A 19,027-nucleotide genomic window follows, 5' to 3' on the forward strand; every position below is an offset into this window, starting at 1 on the left:
TTTATCCAAAGAACAGGTTCTAGTTTGGAACAATTTTTTTTTTCTATTTTGCACCTGACTAAAGTGGGCATATATTTGTGGTGTATCATAATGAGAGACAATTTACTACTTCATGAGCTGCTTCTTCTACCCTCAAAAAAGCAGTAATTGAGGCACAGAAAGCTGGCACACTTTTTCTTCACCTGAGGGTGGTAGCAGAGCAAATCAAGAGGAGAGCTGGGCAGCACATACAAAATCATAGCAATTGTCCAGGTTACAAAAAATATTATCACTGCTTGTATAGGAAAATAAATATTTTTACCTGTGGAAGACATATGATGCCTTTAATCTTTATATGGCTAATGATTTGCTTTGTATAAAAATCCAAATTATTATAATGTGGAATATGAAATTTTGCTAAAGTAACATTTTGCTGTGTGCTTTAAATGTGGTATTAAGTCCAATCCAAGTCCAATGCTCTTGGATGCAGTTTGAAGTACAGTACAGGAGTTCTACTCTGCAGAAGGCATGTTTTAGCAAGATGTGGGCAATGTTTGCTTCCAAAGAGATTGCTCCAGAATTAAATAAAATACGATAAAAACTCAATTTACCATGATACAGTTTGTCAGTGACTCAGTGATAAGGGCAGCAGCTGCAAGAAGGTAGGAGATGAGCTTTCAGGGAGTGCTGTGTGGGTGTGTGAGGCTGTGTTAGGCGAATGGCTTTATGCACTGAAGCTGCAAGATTCAGAAACAGAAGGGTGGTTCCTTGACTAGAAAACGCTGATAATGAGTTGCTGTGAAAAATATTTAAAAGTTTATTCATTAGAGACTGTCCAGATTTATCCAGAGTGTTGTTCTTGTCTGGACTATTATTCCTCAACAGTATTGTTGAGGAAGTGAAGAAAAAGGTTTCGGAAATTTTGTTGAGAATGTTGGGATTTTGTTTTAAATTTAATTTATGTGAAAGCCTGCATAGTGGTTGTTTTTTACCTTTAGATAAAGGTGATGAAGGTTTTTAGTATTTTGTGTTGATTTGACACAGCCTGTTTTTTTGGTAGCAGATCAAGGGCACAGGGGTCGCTTCTGTGAGAAGGTGCTGGAAGCTTCCACCACGTCCACTCCCTGATGGTTCTGAAGATGGACACGCTGCTGGCCCAATTAGAGAGGTTGGTAACACCTCTGTGATGACATATTTAAGAAGAAAATCAAAACAGCACACACACAGGGTTTTTTTCAGTAATGAGGAGGTGCCACTGCTGCAGCCGCCACAATGCCAGCGTGGCCTGCGGTGATACATGGCCATGGCTGCCACCATCTCGGCACGGCCTGCAGTGAGCCTGGCCTGGCCTTGCCTTCCCTGGCCTTGCCTTCCCTGGCCTTGTCTGGCCTTGTCTGGCCTTCCCTGGCCTTCCCTGGCCTTCCCTGGCCTTCCCTGGCCTTGTCTGGCCTTGTCTGGCCTGGCCTGGTCATGCCTTGGCAGCCGCACTGTGGGCAGAAGGGCAGGGGCAGAGGTTTCTTTGCCTTCCCAGCGCCCCACATGAAGAGAGACATCACACAAGAGAATAGTCCTAGGGCCAGGCAGCCACCTCTGCTGGCTAGATGGCGGCAGGGCCGCCTGGCCAGGGGTGGGAATAGGGCAAGTGACTCCCCTGATGCAGAACCTGGATGAGATGAACCTCTCGGAGCCATGAGATCTTGCAGGGATTTTTGAATTAATGGAGTTTGTTGGCAATGGTGCCTATGAACAGCAGTTTTTCTTCTAGTCAGAGAATAGGAAGAAGTGAGGACATGTGAGGGAAAACAACATGATAGCACCAAGGTCAGTGGAAAAGGAAAAGGGGGAGGAGGTGCTGCAAGCATCAGAGTTGAGATTCCTCTGCAGGCCACAGTGAGGACTGTGCTGAGACAAACTGTCCCCCTGTAATGTCTGAAGTCCACAGGGATGCAGAGATCTACTCACAGCCCATGGGAAAAGTGCTCATGCTGGAGCAGGTGGATGCCAGGGAAAGCCGTGATCTAGTGGGAGACCTGAATGGAGAGAGGGCCCCTTGTTCCAGAGACAGAGAGAGGGGCCTTGCTTCCAAACTGGAGCAGCCTGTCCTTAGAGGACTGCACCCCAGGGACGAGTGACCCACACCACAGCAGTTTTGGGAACACTGTTTTGCCATGGGAGGCACTCAGGGCACAGCAGAGAACAGACTCCTCTCCCTGAGCCAACAAAAGTCTTCAAATGACAAACTGACCAAAACCCCCACGCCCTGCGCTGTCAGTGGGAAACAGAGAAGGGCTGGGGAAGAAAAGTGTTTTAAAGGCTTATTTTACTTCTCATTATTCTCTTCTGACTCTGTTGATAATAAATTTATTTTATACCTTTAAATTTAAACCTGTTTTGCCCTTAGAGTGTTTTCTCCCAATCCTTACCTCAGCTCATGAACCCTTTGTTAATTCTTTGATTTTCCCTCTTGTCTGCCCAATTTTAGTAGAAAAGGATAAGTGAATGACTCTTGTGGGTGCCTGGCATTTCACCCACATCAAACCACAACATATTTCCGGTATAACACCATCACAAGATGTGATTAATTTGATACTTAAATGGTAATAAAAAGTATACTCTAGAAGAGCAATAAGTAGCTTTTGCAATTGGAACTGTTTCTTTAAGGAGATCAAGGAGAAATTTCAGCAAGAACCAACTTGAGTCATATGCTTAAACCTGACTGAATTAAGGAGAGAGGAGGATAGCTTTCAAATTAGATATATGCTGAACTGGTACACTGATTCTTACAAAAAAGATTCTTTTCAAAATCAGGCCTAAAGCTGACCATCCAACAGCAATTGTCACAAAATTGCACTCACAAGTAATTCAGATTGTGAGTACAATCTGTCATCTCCTGAGTGGCATTTAGAGGAAAAAGCAAAATCATTTATTTCAGGTCTCACTTGGTAAATTTGATAACTGAATCAGCGAACCACAAGAAATGTGCATCTCCAGTGACGTGTTCACAAAGTCTGTTTCGGAGTAAAATAAGCCTTTTTGAAAGCTTGAATGTAATTTTCTCTGGATATAAGTATTCACTGAGCTACTTGAAGACATTCAAAAAGAGGGATATAATAATACTCAAAAATTCATTTACTGCAGTGAATATGGAGCTATCATGTCTGGCCACTGATTCACTGCCAGTCAGAGCCAATCTTACCTGGGCTTTTTCAGAATTCTGATACCTCTGATACATTTTCTAAATAAGTGAATTAATTAATTTCAGCAGGAAAATAGCCATGACAGAAATTATCTGTTATAAGGGCAATTCCTATTCATACAACAGATTTTCTGCGCAGGATAAAAAACCCCAAATGAGCAGAAATAGAGGCCGAAGTGTTCTTTCAGCTGGGAAGAGGTCAGGTACCTCTTCAGGTATGCTGAAACCAGTCCCAGGATAAATACTTTGCAAAGCTGTTCACAGACACTGAATTCACTGTGTCGGATGAGCTACATTAGAGGGAGGGGACAGTGCACACAAACAGCACCACGTACAGTCTAGGCTGATGGGAACTGAGGTTTATTCTTTCCTTGAGGAGCTGTCTGTGGAAGGAGGGAGAAATACCATGTGAAACAGTGAAAATCAGCTCTGGACTGAATTCAGATTTTTTTCTCTCCCTTTAGGAATAAGGCAAAAAAAGTCATAGGTGGGTAAGGTCTCCTGGGGATATTTGAATCATAGACAAAGTAAAATCCTTCATGGAATAGAAACCAGTACAGTATTTGGACTATTTTCAAACTTGTAATAAAAAAGATACTAAATTAAAAAAATAAAATTAGTTTTATATTGGATTAGAATAAGTTATAAAGTGATTTATTGTTCTCTAGATGGTATTTCTATTGAGAATGACTGTAAATGTTCTTTCTCCTGCCATCTCTTTAGTCTTCCAATAGTCCAAATAATGATACTGAGGACTGGAGAAGGGCATTATGGAAGGTGCTGCCCAGGTACCAGAAGTTTCCTGAACTCCAGTAATTGTGACAGAGCCTGTTATGGACCAGGCAGTCCCCAGAATATTTTGCCAACAGCACTGATGGCAGCAAGAACTGAAGTCCTTGTGCATAATGAGGGTGTCAGAGGCAGAAATACTTGTCTCACCTAAAAGCAGAGTGTGGCTGGGTCCCCTGTGGGGCTGTGCCCAGGACACCCTGCAGCAGCGCTGCTGAGCATCACCAGTGCTCTCCTTCTCTCTCTCTCTCTCTCTCTCTCTCTCTCTCTCTCTCTCTCTCTCTCTCTCTCTGCCTCCAAGGCACTGGTAATCAAAATAATCTTCTGGTTCAATCTGTGCCAAGCTTTGCAGCCCAAAGGCACTGGAGTAGCTTTTAAACCCCACTTAGCTCTTTGGGGAATCTCTTAATTGCACACATGGTCCTTCTTAAAAATGCCATTTATTTACAGGTCATACTGTTTTCTTCTGAATGCTCACAAACCATATGTTGCAAAACAAGTATTAGGAAATTGTTTTAGGAGGCCAGGACTTCCCCTGGGAATATGTCTGAAACTAGATCACACAAAAATATATTTCTCCATTTTCCCTTAGTGCCAAGCCCCTTGATTAGCAAACATACCTGGCAGATAATTGCCTACTAACTGGTAGATCTTTTTCATTGCTGGAACTTCACACTGTGAACTCATCTTTTTGAATCAGTAAAAATCCTTGTAGTTTCTTGAAAGGGTGGTAACTTTTGAGAAAAAGGGTGACAAAGGAAAAAGAAATTTATTGTAAGAACAGTTCTCATTTTCACTGCGTTCTTACTAATGCTCTTGGTGCACTCTTGTGCCAGTTTGTTTTGATGGTTCTAAAATCCTCTTGATCTAGGCATGTATATAAAATATAAGAGAGAGATAGTCTGAAGAACAATAAGAAACTCAATTTTTGTCTAGCACTACAGCTACTGTCTTCATAAATAATACCAATAATTGGTCTATTAGAATCCCCTGTAAAATTCTAATTAAATTTTGCTTCTGAAGTACCAAGGGTGGTCCTGAAAAAAGACTATAATTTATATCAAAGGAGTATCATTTGCATTTTCAACTGTAATATAGAATTAATTTAATTCCACTCCATTTCTTCATATAATTTTTTGTGACATACAAACTTGCTCTTAATTACAAAGGAAAAATCTCTAGTAAAAGCACATGAGGCAGTTAATCTTATGCTATCATATGGCTGTTTGTCAAAATTTTCATTAGCTTAATCAATATTTGATGATGCAAAATGATTTTCCTCTAGTTGGTTGGTTTTGCAGCCTTGTGATGGTACAGAAATATCCACAGTATGTTTGCAGGACTAACTTCTTGGCCCAGGAAATTAATTTCTTTACCAAATTAATGAGTAAATGGAGACTTTTCCTTGAGGATAAGAGGCAGGGAGATTAAAATGTTTCCCTCATGTGAGGGAAACATGTAACAAACCTATTACAGAAATACTAAAAGAAGGTCAAATAGATTTAAAAACCTGTGACTTAGTTTTGCTTTCAAGAACTTGGAATGTGAAAAGGTCCCTCCTCAAACTCTTTATTTAGAATGGGTCAAGATGGCTAAAACTGTATTTTTTTAGGGCTCCTGAACTGAACATGTCAGTCCTGGCCCTTGCTGGATAAACCTCAGCCACCCATATTTGAAAAGTTGTTACCTACCAGGGATACCTGTCACCTTTAGGGTAAAAATTCTTTTGTTGATAGCAAATGAAATATCAGATTTTACTAAATTGCAAACTGGCAGGTGCTGGTTTCCTCCTGCCAATTGTGTGTTGCAGTCAGCTGAAATAACAGCTCAATGCACAAAGCTCTTACAGCTCTTACACATGAAGGCAAAGGACGTATGAGCTCAAATACTACAGCTCTGGAAAATGTGTAAAAGGAAATTTTTTCTCCCTGAAAATTGCACTCAGTCATTAAAATGTGACCCCATAATGTCTTTCAATCAGATTTTCTAATCTGGAGTTAATGCTGTAGATTCCATGAAAAACAAGTACAGCTCTAAGTTAATTGCCAATGTTCAAGTACCATCATGTGGATTTTGTAAAGTGCTTTTATGTATTTGGCTTGGCATATGCTAAACACATCCAAATGGCTTAGAGAAGACATGACAACCATCAATACCTTTTCCTGATGCTCCAATTTGTGGTTCCATAATAATACTTTCCAAGCAATACATACACTACACTGCAGAGGGTTTGCCTGAGTGAACACAGGCAGTATATTAAACATCACACAAACATGAACTTGCAAGAAGACTCTGCTATTGAAGAGATTCCAATCTCAGGCTATGAAAAAGGAAATATCCTTGTGTTTTCAACCGAGTAGTTAATTTATTTTTCTCACAGTATTTAGGAAATCTGTAAGGGGCAGGATCTGGGTTCAGTTGTGCTTTACTGTCATGATCTGAAGCCTCAGTGCTGGTGTATGTTTGCACATATTGAACGTGGTCTGCAGGAGGATCCCTTGCACAAAGTGAAATTCAGCGTAAATAAAAGCCTACACTTTGTGAGATTCAATATTGCAGCTGATTACACCCCCATGTTGTATCATGCTTTGTGGACTCTTAAACCTTATAAAAACTCTAAAAATTGCACAAATAATGTTCACTTTGAGAATAAGCCTTTCTTTCCATTTCAAACCTCCCACCCTACATCAGAGATCACAGTGTATTCTTATAAAAGTAAATACACTTGTACATTTAATGCCAGCCTGGGTTAATTTCTTAGTTTGTGTTAGTATTTTCCCCTACTTTTTTCTTTTTTTCCCCTTTATTTGGCAAAGCACCAAAACGTGGGGATTTTTCTCAATGAGGCAAAAATAGAATGAGACAGATGCACTGACCATGTGAGTGCAAAGGGGATGATTTTGTTAATGAAAGATAATATACTTGGGAAAAAAGACTATTTGAAAAATGGGAATACCAAATGTTTTGGCAGTGTTCCCTTGCAAGCATACCTGTGTCTGTTCAGAGATTACTTCCCAGGAAACAACATTACCAGCTGGCCAAGACAGTTATGAAAATAGCATTTAAGATCCTGGGCAACTGGCACATGGAGCCACATGGTTGTGTGGGTTTATGCATTAACCTACCCCCAGTGTTTTAGAAAAAGCTAATAAGTTTATAATTTCTCCAAAACTTGAGAGTTATTTAATCCTGACTCCAGTGAACCTTTTAGCTTCAGCACAACCCAACCGGAGAAGTGAAGCACAGTTTAGAAGTTTTGTGAGAGAAAATATCATTAAGGTCCAAGGATTTTCAGACTGTCGGTCTTGAACCTCTGATGGTCCAAAGTGTAAATGTGAACCTTGTAAGTTTATTACCACTTGACCAATCCAGTCAGTTCACTATCAGTTAGGAGTTAGCAAAGTCTAGGTTTGCTTTGAAGCAGCAGCATAATAATATTGTTTCAGATATATTAGTATTTGTACTAATAGCAGCAGTTTTATATCTTGATGTGTAAGAAAAGTGTGATATTTCCTAGAAAGTCTGACAACAGAACTTGTCATTCACTTGAAAGTCATATCACTCTTTTATTTGCTTGTTTGTGGTCATTTCCATGTAAAGGAATGAGGAACAAAAAATTTAGCCTGTCTCAGTTATTCTTGAGGCAGGCTAAATTTTTCAATTATTTCTGAATCTGCTAAATATATTTTTATGGACAAGGGATTTACCATACCCTTCCTGAGAAAGTAAGTATTCTTCTATCTTGCATAAATTTACAGGATGCTGAGCACTGGGAGGCAGCAGGGGAACCTCAGCCCCTTCCCCTTCTAGCAGTAGAGCAGCTTTGGTAGCTTTTTTTCTTTTTCTTTGACATGAGTTGATGTTAAACTTCTTGATTTTGTCTCTGATATATATATATATATATATGTATATATATATATACACATCTCTGCTTGCCTGCATTCCCATTGAAATACATAACTCTGTTTATGGTATTATCACCACTTGTGAATTGCTTTCAAATGGTGTGTGTGAGCAACATCCTAGAATATCTCCAGGTATAAGCACATAAACCATTTGCAAATTTACATGATGGTCACACTTAATCTAATATAATGGGACAGGGATATGGAAAAGGGACATAAGGTGTTTTCAATAAAAAGTCAGTAGGACAGATTAGTGAGCATAAAGCTGAAGCAAGAATCAATAAATATCTGGCAAGTTCTTTCTTGAGCAATAGATGGAACCTCTTATGACAGCATTTTCTAGAGTATACAATGATTTTACAGTGCTAATGCAAAGGTAATAAGCTTATTGATACTGGGTGCAAAAACATGGATGGTGAATGAGAATAACTTAAAAAAAGTAAAAAATCCAAACATGCAAACTCTCAAGGGATCTCTCATACACAGCTATTTTGCTTTTCAGTTAAAGACAAAATGTGCAGCAATTCCAGATTATACATTTTTCACTCTTTCCCTGCCTGCCTTTTGTACCTCCTTTTTCAAAGCATGCAGTTCCCACTGCAGTATGTGACCTTCCTGAATAACTGAGCAAAGCAACGATCACAAAAATCCTGTTAAACCTTGGAATCCTCTGGTTGCAAAGAGAGCTTGAAGAAACTTGGCCAGAACAGTCAAAAAGTGGTGGGGATTTGGAACAGTTTGCAAGGTTATAAATAAATAGCAAAATCAAGCAGAAAAGACTGTACAAGTGACAGGAGTAAAACAGATGACAAAAATCAAGTCTTTTTCACAAGTATTGAAGTTACTCCTTGTTGAGGTTTGGCAATAAAATACTGCACCATCTTCTGTCCTGCTATGACAGTGCTGTCGTGAAGGCTCCAGTGAAGACAGCTATCTGGATAAATTCATCACTGCCATATTTCACTGCTTGTCAAGCATGTCTCCAGTAATGTTTTAGAAACTTAGATTCAGCTGGTACCTAGATGCAATTAAGAATTCCTTCTCTTATAGGTGCTACAAGCCTCCTCTGTTTCTAATCGTCAAAATATTTCCCTTTCACACATCCTATTCAGTCCAAGAGTTCTTTTTTATTCAATGCTCAAAGAAACCTCGTAGTTTAGTGGAACTGTTGAACTGCTTATTCTACTGTTTGTGCTGTTCTAACAACAGATTTATTGTTTATGTCGGTCTTGTGAGGTTTTCATTAGATCAGCTCAAGCTTCTTTGCACGCAAACCTTTCTCATATTTCTGTCATTCTGTTATCATCTGTGGAGAGGAAGGGAAAATGGGGCCACATTCCAGCGCATCATTTGTGTTAAAACAGGAGTTTCTGCATGTAAACAGGATCCAGCTTCCCTACAGACAAGCTTGGGGTCTGGATAACTAGCACCCATCTTGAAGCACGATGTGTAAGTCCTTCTTTTCTGTCCTTTTGCTGTAATACTTCCAGATAGCAAAGCGCCTTTTCTCTTTCTAAAGTAGGTCTTGTCTCTCTTTTTCCTACCCTGCAGAGTTATTCTCTTGTCACTACACCTGACAAGCTGCTCCCAGCTCCCTTGGTTCCAGGCACATCTCTTCCAGAGTGTGTTAGCAGCAGCAGGATATGTGTGTTTGAACCTCCAGCTCATGTTGAGCTGTTCCCTCCACCCCATACCCCACCCTGTGCTCACTCCTCTGTGTGTGGGCAGGATTTATCCCCAGTGCACACCACAGGTCACCTCCACACAACTCAGAGTTTGCTGTCAGCCCAGTTTGACAATATCAGCATCTCCCAGACACAGAGTTGTTTTGATGGGTACTGCACTCATCCATTTTTGTTGGAACTTAAGGTTATTATTTGACTCTGAGAATTCTTGTAAAATCTTAGATTTACTGGATTTTTTGGGCTACCTTAATCATCTAAAAGATCAACATTTTTATAAGATGTATTTTTCCTGTGTCACTAACTTACTGGAAAATATGTCAAGTTTGTTCTTAAAAAACATCACAGAAAAAAAAGTTAAGATTTTATTTTTAGTGTGTATTTACATATTTTTAGATAATTTTTGCTTATATTTCAGTCTAAATCATAAATATAAAAATAAAACCTGTTGACATAAAAATATAACATGAACACTAGTAAAGTCTTTCAAATGAATAACCACATATTGCTTTCTTCTTTTTCAGGTAACTTCTTGAAGTCAAGGAAATTATTCACCAGACAGAAACTAAGAAAAATAGTCAGTTGCAAGTAGGTTTGAAATTCCAGGATAAAGTATACTGGAATGTACTGTCAGCTTCAGTACTATAAAAGAGAAATTTCTACCCCAAAACAGACACTTGAAATTTTTCTACCTATTCCTAAGTAATGTATTTTGTACACATGAACCTCAGCAAAGTGCACAGATTACTGCTGAAACTCTCTTCAGTCTTACAAATAAGAGGATGGAGCTTTCAGTTCCCTCTTTCCTTCACTTCTTCCCATGATTCTGCCTTTGGAGTTCTACAAAAGAGCTTCCTGTTCACAGGCTTCCTATAGAGAATGAGAGACAAAAATCAGTGAAAAATAACCAGTCCCTTCATTTCAGTTCCACATCACTTCCAGCTCACCGAGTGAAAGGGACCCAGATAAGGAGAGAACATATCTGGGGGACTTCTGCCTGCAGCAGCCCAATGCTTGGCACATGTTCTGAGGGAAAAATTGTGGTCAGCAGGAAACTACAAATTCTCCTGTCTTCAAATTAACCAGATTTGAATGAATTTTCAGATAGATGAAAAAGGCCACAAAGGTCAAAAGTGCACATTGAAATGCTTTGACATAGGAAGGCCAGTCACTACTGGAATCCTTGTCACTATCAATATGAGAATGAATCAATAAGAAAATTACAGGGATGGCTTTATTTTGAAATGTAGATTTCCAAAAGTTTGTAGACTTTCTTACAGAACACTGCACATTCAGGTGTTTCAGTTATTCCAGCAATTTCCTGGTTTACTTATTCTTGCACAATAAGCAATTAAAAGAATCGCTGCATCTAGTCCTTCTAATCTAATTTCATTTTTAATGCAGATAATCAAAGGTGCTCCCCATGCCCCTCTCTGGTCTTTCAGGCACAGGTATTCTTTTCTAAACCCTTTCTTTCTCAAGATGAGTTACATTTCAGAAGGCAGTTAACAGAAAATGCAGCCTGAGATGCTAAAAGTGACAGTGTTCACCACTGATGTTTTTGCAAAGGAGAAAGCAGAGCTGAAGCTGCTCCCTTTTGTAGGATTGTCATTTCCAGTCTGTCTGCTGCCCTAAAATGACACATTTAAAACTGATAAAGTTGTCAAAAGTTTGTGAGATTTTTTTGAAGATTGCTTAAAAATTGAATCTATCTCTGTAGAAAACCTGCAGCTTATCCCAGTCACTGAAGGATGTGAAAATATACAGAAGTTATTCACTGAAAACATAGGATGAAATGTTGCAAACACAAAGGAATCTCAAGTTAGTCCTGGAGGTATTTGGTATTTTGATATTTCTTTTTAATTACGATGAGGGTTGACCTACTACTACTTCTAATGTTTGTAAAGTATTAGAACTTTATTGATATCAGTTCTTGGTGCTCTCTTAGTTTTCCACCCTCTGCAGCTGTGGTGTTCCATTTCTGCCTTGTTTCCATGCTGAGGTGAGTTCTTGCTGAAGAATGGAATGATGCAACAGGCCCTGATTTTCTTCAGTGAATTGTACAGGTTGATTGAATGATACAGTTCCTTGGGGAAGACACACACAGCATTCCAGCCTCATTTAGGGAAAATATTTTGGTTTTCACATCCTTTTTCAAAAACAAGTTGTACTGTGAAATGAAACTTGTTTTTCAATGCCTCTGTGACCTTATATTTGTATCTTACATCACTCTCTGATGTCTAATAAAATGAAACTTCTGGTTAAATGTTTCACCATATCAGGCACTCCTCTTGTCTGATGTCAGTGCAGATCCTTTTGTGCTTGGGAAGGAGTTTTTTTGAGTTTCCAGCCTTTGGAAGGGGAATTTGTGCATTTTCTCTCCTCTACATGGCTACCTATTTTAGTAAATCATGAGGAAGTTATTAGCTTTAGGACTTATATTGCTATTTGAAAACAGCTAACAGGATCAAAAGAAGGCAACTAATAGACACACACAAAGGCATTACGATGCCATAAGCCTTCTGGACTTGCAAAAGTAGGTAGAAAAAGCTTTTCAGAGGGAGGAAAATTTCTAATGCCTGGTGTCTCAGATATTGACAGGGAATTTATCCACACAATACTGTTAATACCAGCCAAAGGGGGAACCAACAATTATTTTAAAACACGGTGCTGAGAAGTGACAGCAAATGTATAAACTATGATTTTACATATTGAAGTTTTCTGGAGCTAAAGCTATTGTGTGGGTGACTCAGTTTGTGGGGAAATCTGTGAGCAGGAATTGTAGAGATGAAGTTTTTTTGAGTCTTCCAGTGCAGTGATTTTTACAGATGAGTACTTCTGAAAGTGCTTTGTAGGAAAAAGGAGTTGCATTAAAGAATTGCATGCAAAAATATTCGAGCTACATATAAATGTTTGTGCTCAGAAAGAGAGAGGGTGTGCCTAGAGTGTTTGGGGACTGTTGGTTCTGAAAGGGTCTGGATGCTGTTTTAATCTTTAACAGCCTTTGGGGGGATCTCAGCGAAATAGCCTTTGCTTTCCCATGTGTGGTTAACAGAAGGAAGAAAAAGATTTAAAAAGTGAAGGAATTATGGACAGAAGTTGAGCTCTAAAAAGTTAGACTTTTCTTCCATATCTTCCTTTCAGGTGGTTTTCTCTGGTGGAATAAGTATTGCTATTTGCATTTCAAAGACAAAAACCGTGATTTACAGGGTAAATCAGCAGCAGAGCTGGGGATAATACAAAGATCTGTTTTGTCTAATGTCCTATCCATTACCTATCACTATGCACACAGTATCTGACCACCACATGCTACTAAATGTAAGAAAAAAAGATGTTTGAAAGAGGCATGTTAGGAATTGCAAATAGAAATCTGCTGAAATTTGAAGACTTCTAGAAAGAATGGCTGAAACTAAAGACAGATTAACAGCAAGAGAACCTAAACTTTTTTTCTTTTTTTTTCCTCCTGTAAAGTCCTAAATGTTCTGTGTGATGATACAATAATGCTTCGCCAGAGAAGCTTCTTTCCATCACCATCAAGTTCCTTTTCTGTCCTACCAACCAGCTCTATCACATAGTGTGTCCTTTTATGACAAATGCAGATCCTGATAAAAGAACCATTATAGATGTTATAGAGCAAGCATTGGCTATTTATTCTTTTGCTTGTTATGTATTTTCTGATTTTCCCAATCACTGTCTCAAATTTATGCTATTAAAATGAGATATAAAATTTTCTTGCATCAGTAATACTGAGTTTCAGAAGTAGCTTTTAAGAACATTAAAAATACTCAATGTTCTTAAAATCTACTTCTTGAATATAAAAATATTCAAGTAATGAACATAGTCATAAGGTCCTAGGGAACAAGAAAAAGAAAAATTATTAGAGCAAGAACGAGCAAAAGAAAAAAATATTAGCAAGATAAGGTCTTTTTAGAGAGAATAATAACAAAGCAATTATGGCATCAGCATAAAGCCAGGAGACAGCCTGTGCTTCCATGCTATCAGCTCTATGAACCATATTGTCACAAATATTGACATATAAAATGTTCTGGTCATTCAGTCCAGAAAGTTTGTGAAGACATCAACTAAATAGTTATTCTGTGTTTGCTGGGTTTGTGAGTTTTGTGGGTTTTTTTAATAAAAAGCCTAAATAATCCTTCGCTAATACCTCTGTGGTTCTAGAACAATTCAAAATTTACTTGGATCTTAAGCATTTTGGGTTTAATTTAGCTGAGCATTCAAGAGAGACTTTTCAATCTTTAAATAATTCATGAGTAGTTATAAAATGTTAATTGATCCAGTTGAAAGCAGAAGAAGAAATATTCAAAATTACTTAGTGGATAATTCTAGGAGTACTGTTGTCCTTAAGGAAGGAAAAAAAAAAAAAAAAAAAAAAAAAAGGGCATAGCATATTACTGAAATTGTAGTTCCAATACCCCTTGCAACGTCTCTGTGTTCCTGCTGGGTACATTCCAGACCCATGAGAAAACCATTCTGTGTTCACACAGCTGTTGTCAAACCCAGTAAGCACTATTCTGCCTTAAATTGTTTTGAAGAAAAGGGAAGATAGCATTCATGAAGAACAGATAAAATACAACAAATTGTGGCGCTGTTCAGAACAGCACAAGCAGACACAGGCTGCACAGTCAGTCCACATTTACCTTTTAATGTCAGCTCTTCACAGCTCTGGTCTATAAAGCTTTAATTGAGCGAGCTGCTGCCTATTGGAAGTGGAAGAAGACTTTTGCACAGGTTGGAAAAGCTGCTGAATCAAAAAATACCCTTACATCCAGGGATTGCATCCTGTAATTCAGAGTGAACCTGCAGCAACTTCCCAAATTTTTATCTGCAACTTTTATTAATCCAGAGCTTTCTTAATTAAATATACTCCCTTCTAGTCATCCATAGACAACCTTTTGCAGGCACCAAGGCAGAATTGACTGAACTGCACCAGGCAGTAAAATGGAAGGTGTGAACCCAAGATGTTTTAAGAATAAAAACTTTGAATTGCTGGTGTGGGCAGTGAAAACAATGGTGCCTTCCAATGAGGTTTGAAGAGCCATTTTTCTAAACATAATTAAAGTAGAAGTGAAGAATTGATCGTGTTGCATTAGGGGATGCCTTACAGTGTTTAGATAGCTCAGAAGCCCTGGGAAAGGCCACTGCAAAAAGGCCAAAGAGAAAGATGAGGGCTCAAAGAGAACACAGGAAGATGTAAAATATAGATGCAAAATGGGTCTTCCTCAGATTGGCTGCTTGGATCCTTATGACTTACAGGTATTGCAGTTCAAGTGCAACAGCACCAATCTTGCTCTAATAATGGTTACTTCTCACAGAGCCTTCCACTGAACCCAAGAAAAAAAGCTTCCCCCCGCCTGATTTGATGGCAGCCTTCCACGCCCCCCTGACACACATTTAGTGCACAACTGAATGTTCACAAATAAGAATAATTTAGTGGGCTTTCCTCCTTTCCTTTCAAATGTAGCTGGATGACTTTACTTTTCACAAAATCCCTCTAAGGATCTCTGGCAGAGGTTGTAACCTTTTCTAGCCAGCACCTCCACTGCTGATTGTCTTTGTCTCCAATAATGCTGGCTAAGAGCACTGGCAGTGTCTGTTAGACACCACTGCAGCCAAGTGAAATAACTCTTCCCATTTGGCCAGTGGGCACGTTTTAGTTGTGTTTTGCTTAGACTGTCATTTTGCAGTCTGGTGACATATTGCAGGGGTCAGCATGAGGAAAAACAGACATAGATCTTTCACATTTGGCCTTACCCAGTGCTCAGTTTTCAGCAACCTCTTTTCAAGGGAACTATGCCACTTGGCAGCTTTGGTTGGTTTGCTGTGTGTTGTGAATGGAAATAGCCACAGCATCAGCCCTGCTCTGAAATTCCTTGGAGTGCTCATTGTTTTATGTTACAGGGCTCACAGAGTTAGGTGTAATCGCAGTACTCAGTGCTACAGGGTGACAATTTGCACCTCAAATCTTTTCTCTGGGAGCAGAAAGGTTTTGAACAGCCAAATGCCATGGTTGTATTGAGTCGCAAGTGTTGGGAGGATGATGGCAGTTTCTGCTCTAGCAGCCCTCCCTCGTCATATGCCATTTAGCACCACAGTGGTTGTTAAGCCTTTCACTAGTTGCTTTCTGCATATTTGCATAAACACTTCAAAGTTGTGGAACAGACCTGTTTGCCTTATTTCTATCCACATTTTTCTTCTGTAGCTGTGTGTCTGTTTTCTATCATTGTTCTGGTCTTAAGAATTTTCAATTTTCATGTCTAAGTTTATCAAAATCACTGAAAATCATTCAAGAGCAGTTTTACATCAGCTTTTATTTTAGGTCAGTTATCATTGTTAATTTGAGATGATGTTATGTACTCCTGAACAACTTCCATTTTGTCAGGAGAATGTTAGGAGACAGTCCAGGGGGTCAATGCAGCCTTCATCTCTAGGCAGCTTTACACTGCTCTCCATCCCACTAATTTCCATTCCCTTCCACTCATCACTCAAACGAACTCATTACTCTGCTGGACCTCTCTCTGCTCCCTCAGAGGAATTAATTGCAGGCAGTGGGTCAGTGTGCCGTTAACAGTCAGTATCAGGTGAAAGGGAACTGCTTGATAAGGATCCTGCATTACTGAGAGTGAGGAATCCCTACGTGACTTACATGGAGATACAGCAGCATCCTGCCTTTAGACCTGCAGGCTCTGTGGAAATGGATCCTGGCAAAACAAATGAACCCAACCCTTTTCCTCATGCTGTTGATTCATATATTTGAGATGATTTTGTGCATTACCTCTGAAACTTGCTGGTCTCAAAAATTTTCTCTGGAAATCAATGCTTAGCACTCTTGAAAAAGATTCATTTATTTTACTGAAAAACGATCTGGAGACTTTTCTAAATTGTGAAAATTTAATAATGTTTACTCTCATTGTTGATTTCCAGGTATTATAACATTAATCTTTAAGCCACAGAACAACTCCATTTTTATTTACACATCTTCAAATGTCTGGGTGATGTCACTGAAAAAACCTTGGATTTAAACCTTGGCATGCTCAGAGGCATATGTGGTTTCTTTGCCTATTGAACATTCGTGTTAAGAAACCAGAGCTTACAGTAATCTTGTTATGGGGCTAAAAAGGCATTTCTGAGGACTGGCAGACTGGGTATGCTTTTAAGAATTCATCAGTTACGTTTTTGGACATCTTGGACCTCACCCATGAAAGTGATTCTGTGCAGGCTGATAAAGAGAGAGCAGCAGGGGTCACCCAAACTTTAAGATATGGTTTTGATAAAAGATTTAAACTATAAAAAGAAAGAGATGAGAAAGAGAAATCACTGCTTAGGGAAAATTATTGGCAAAAAAAAGAATTTGTTTACAAAAAGGCAGCCTCATCCTTGAGGTATTCTGTAGACGATGTCGTTTTCTGTAGACATTACTCTTTTCCTTAAATAGGATAGTGGCAGTTCTGGTTTTTGCACTTCCCTCTCCCTCTGAGACTCAGCAAAATTCCCCTGCACTGACAGACTTTGGAATGAACAGTGTTCAGGAGACAGTTGAAAGCAGTGGCAGATATTTTTCAATATTATATCACTTTAATATTTCTGGTTTCCTATTTGCTTCCTGTTTTCAGCATCCTTTTATAATGTGGGGATCTCTTAGCCCATCTCTCAGTGTTTATTTCCCCTCTGTCTTGAGCAGCGGCTTTCTTGGCTACATAAACTATTTCACTTTAGCCTTCACCTGATTTGAAACAGTGGTATGCACCCTGCACTTTTAAACTGCTTTATGTGTGTATAATGGAAACACCTCCACTATCATAAACAAGCAGCCCTGGGAGATTATTAAAATGCTGTAGTAAAATTTTGCACTTAGGTATAGTTTATCCCTATGTCCATAATCCATTGGAAAACTGTCCTAGCAGAATTACAGTTCCTTGTTGCCAAAAGATCTTTTGGTAAGAAAAATGATAATAACTCTGCAAAGCAACAGAATTTGTGCTGCAAAAGAATTACAGAAATATATAGCAGATATTCTAGTGATAGAATTATTCTGGTGACTCAATTAGCAGTATCAATTAATTTTTAGCTCTGCTAAAAAATGTTATGTCATTAAAATTTTCTGAAGTGGAGCACAGTACTGTATTTATATAATGGTATTACACATCTACTCCAGTGTAAGTAAAGTTTTATTTCCTTGAATGAAATCCTCAGAAAAATGAGCAGCACGGCTCTTCTTTCTGACATTTAATTTATGGGAGATAGCATGGAGCCTGACAGTACAAAATGAGCTTACAGTACAGGAATGTTCAGATTCTGGATGACCTTCATTTGCAGAAGCAATCATTCCCTTACTCATGCTATTCGTTGTTTTCCCCTGGGTATGGAAGCTTAGTGGACGATCTCAAATGTTAACTGGATGTAACCTGCTGCTTTGGAGACTTGTAGTGTTTGCTGAACATCAAACAAACCCTCATGGGTTTCTTTCACTGTATCAAAAAATCACTTTGTATTCCTGTCTATTTCAGCATCTGCAAATTGCTCAGTAGAAAATATTTCATTAGAAGTTACCTATAACATGACCTGCTGTTTCTCTTTCCCCACATGTTTATACCCTGAATTTTAGTTTCGTGGAGGGTCAGTGACTTTTTGAAGCTTGTTGAGACAGCCCCTGTGGAAGGCAGAGCTCTTGGCTTCTGCCCATCTAAAGACCTCTGTTAGAAATTTATTGTTTATAAAATGTTCCTGGTTTCCAAAATACTCTACCAGCTGGTAGAACAGAATTAATAATAGGCACACCTCCTTTCTTCTGCCCTTACACTCCTGCACAAAAGGACAGGTCATTCAGGGAGACTCAGGCTGCTCCTCCCTGCAGAGAGAGCTCTGTGTCTCAGTCACAGAACTGCAATTCTGCAGTGAGGCTGGGAACACTTCCTGCAGGGAGAAGTTTTCCTCCAGCCTGCATTCTGAAAATGTGTCACACATGCATTTAATCTCTCTGCTGCATATTCTGGGCACAGTAGCTGTATGGTCTTAAAAATACATTTTGTGACATTTAAAATATTGATGTAGAATGCAGAGTGATTGCATTGTTTATATTATATTCTATTCTGCCATCTGTCCAAAATGTTATAAAATATGGGTCTAGGAGCCATCTCAAAAGGAATGCAGACTCTGAACCCTGCTCTGAGTGAAAGTGGTGCATTCAGGTCAGAATCCATCTTATAGTGAGTTCTTCTAGACTTTTTTTACTAATATCCTTATTATGTTTTTTAGACTGTGCTTATTTTCATACAAGAATATGAAACATCTAACTTCTCCCTTTTTCAGTAGACCAGTGACCCTACAGACAATTGAATCTATTTAATATAGTTGATCTTTGTCAAAATCCTGTCAGCTGCATTTTTTTTTATTTCCTCACGGTTTCCCTTTGCCTTAGAAGTTATTTTATTTGTTAGCACCTTTCAGATATTGCAGCT

This window comes from Sylvia atricapilla, chromosome 14, assembly GCF_009819655.1.
Source record: "Sylvia atricapilla isolate bSylAtr1 chromosome 14, bSylAtr1.pri, whole genome shotgun sequence".
Classification (NCBI taxonomy): Eukaryota; Metazoa; Chordata; class Aves; order Passeriformes; family Sylviidae; genus Sylvia; species Sylvia atricapilla.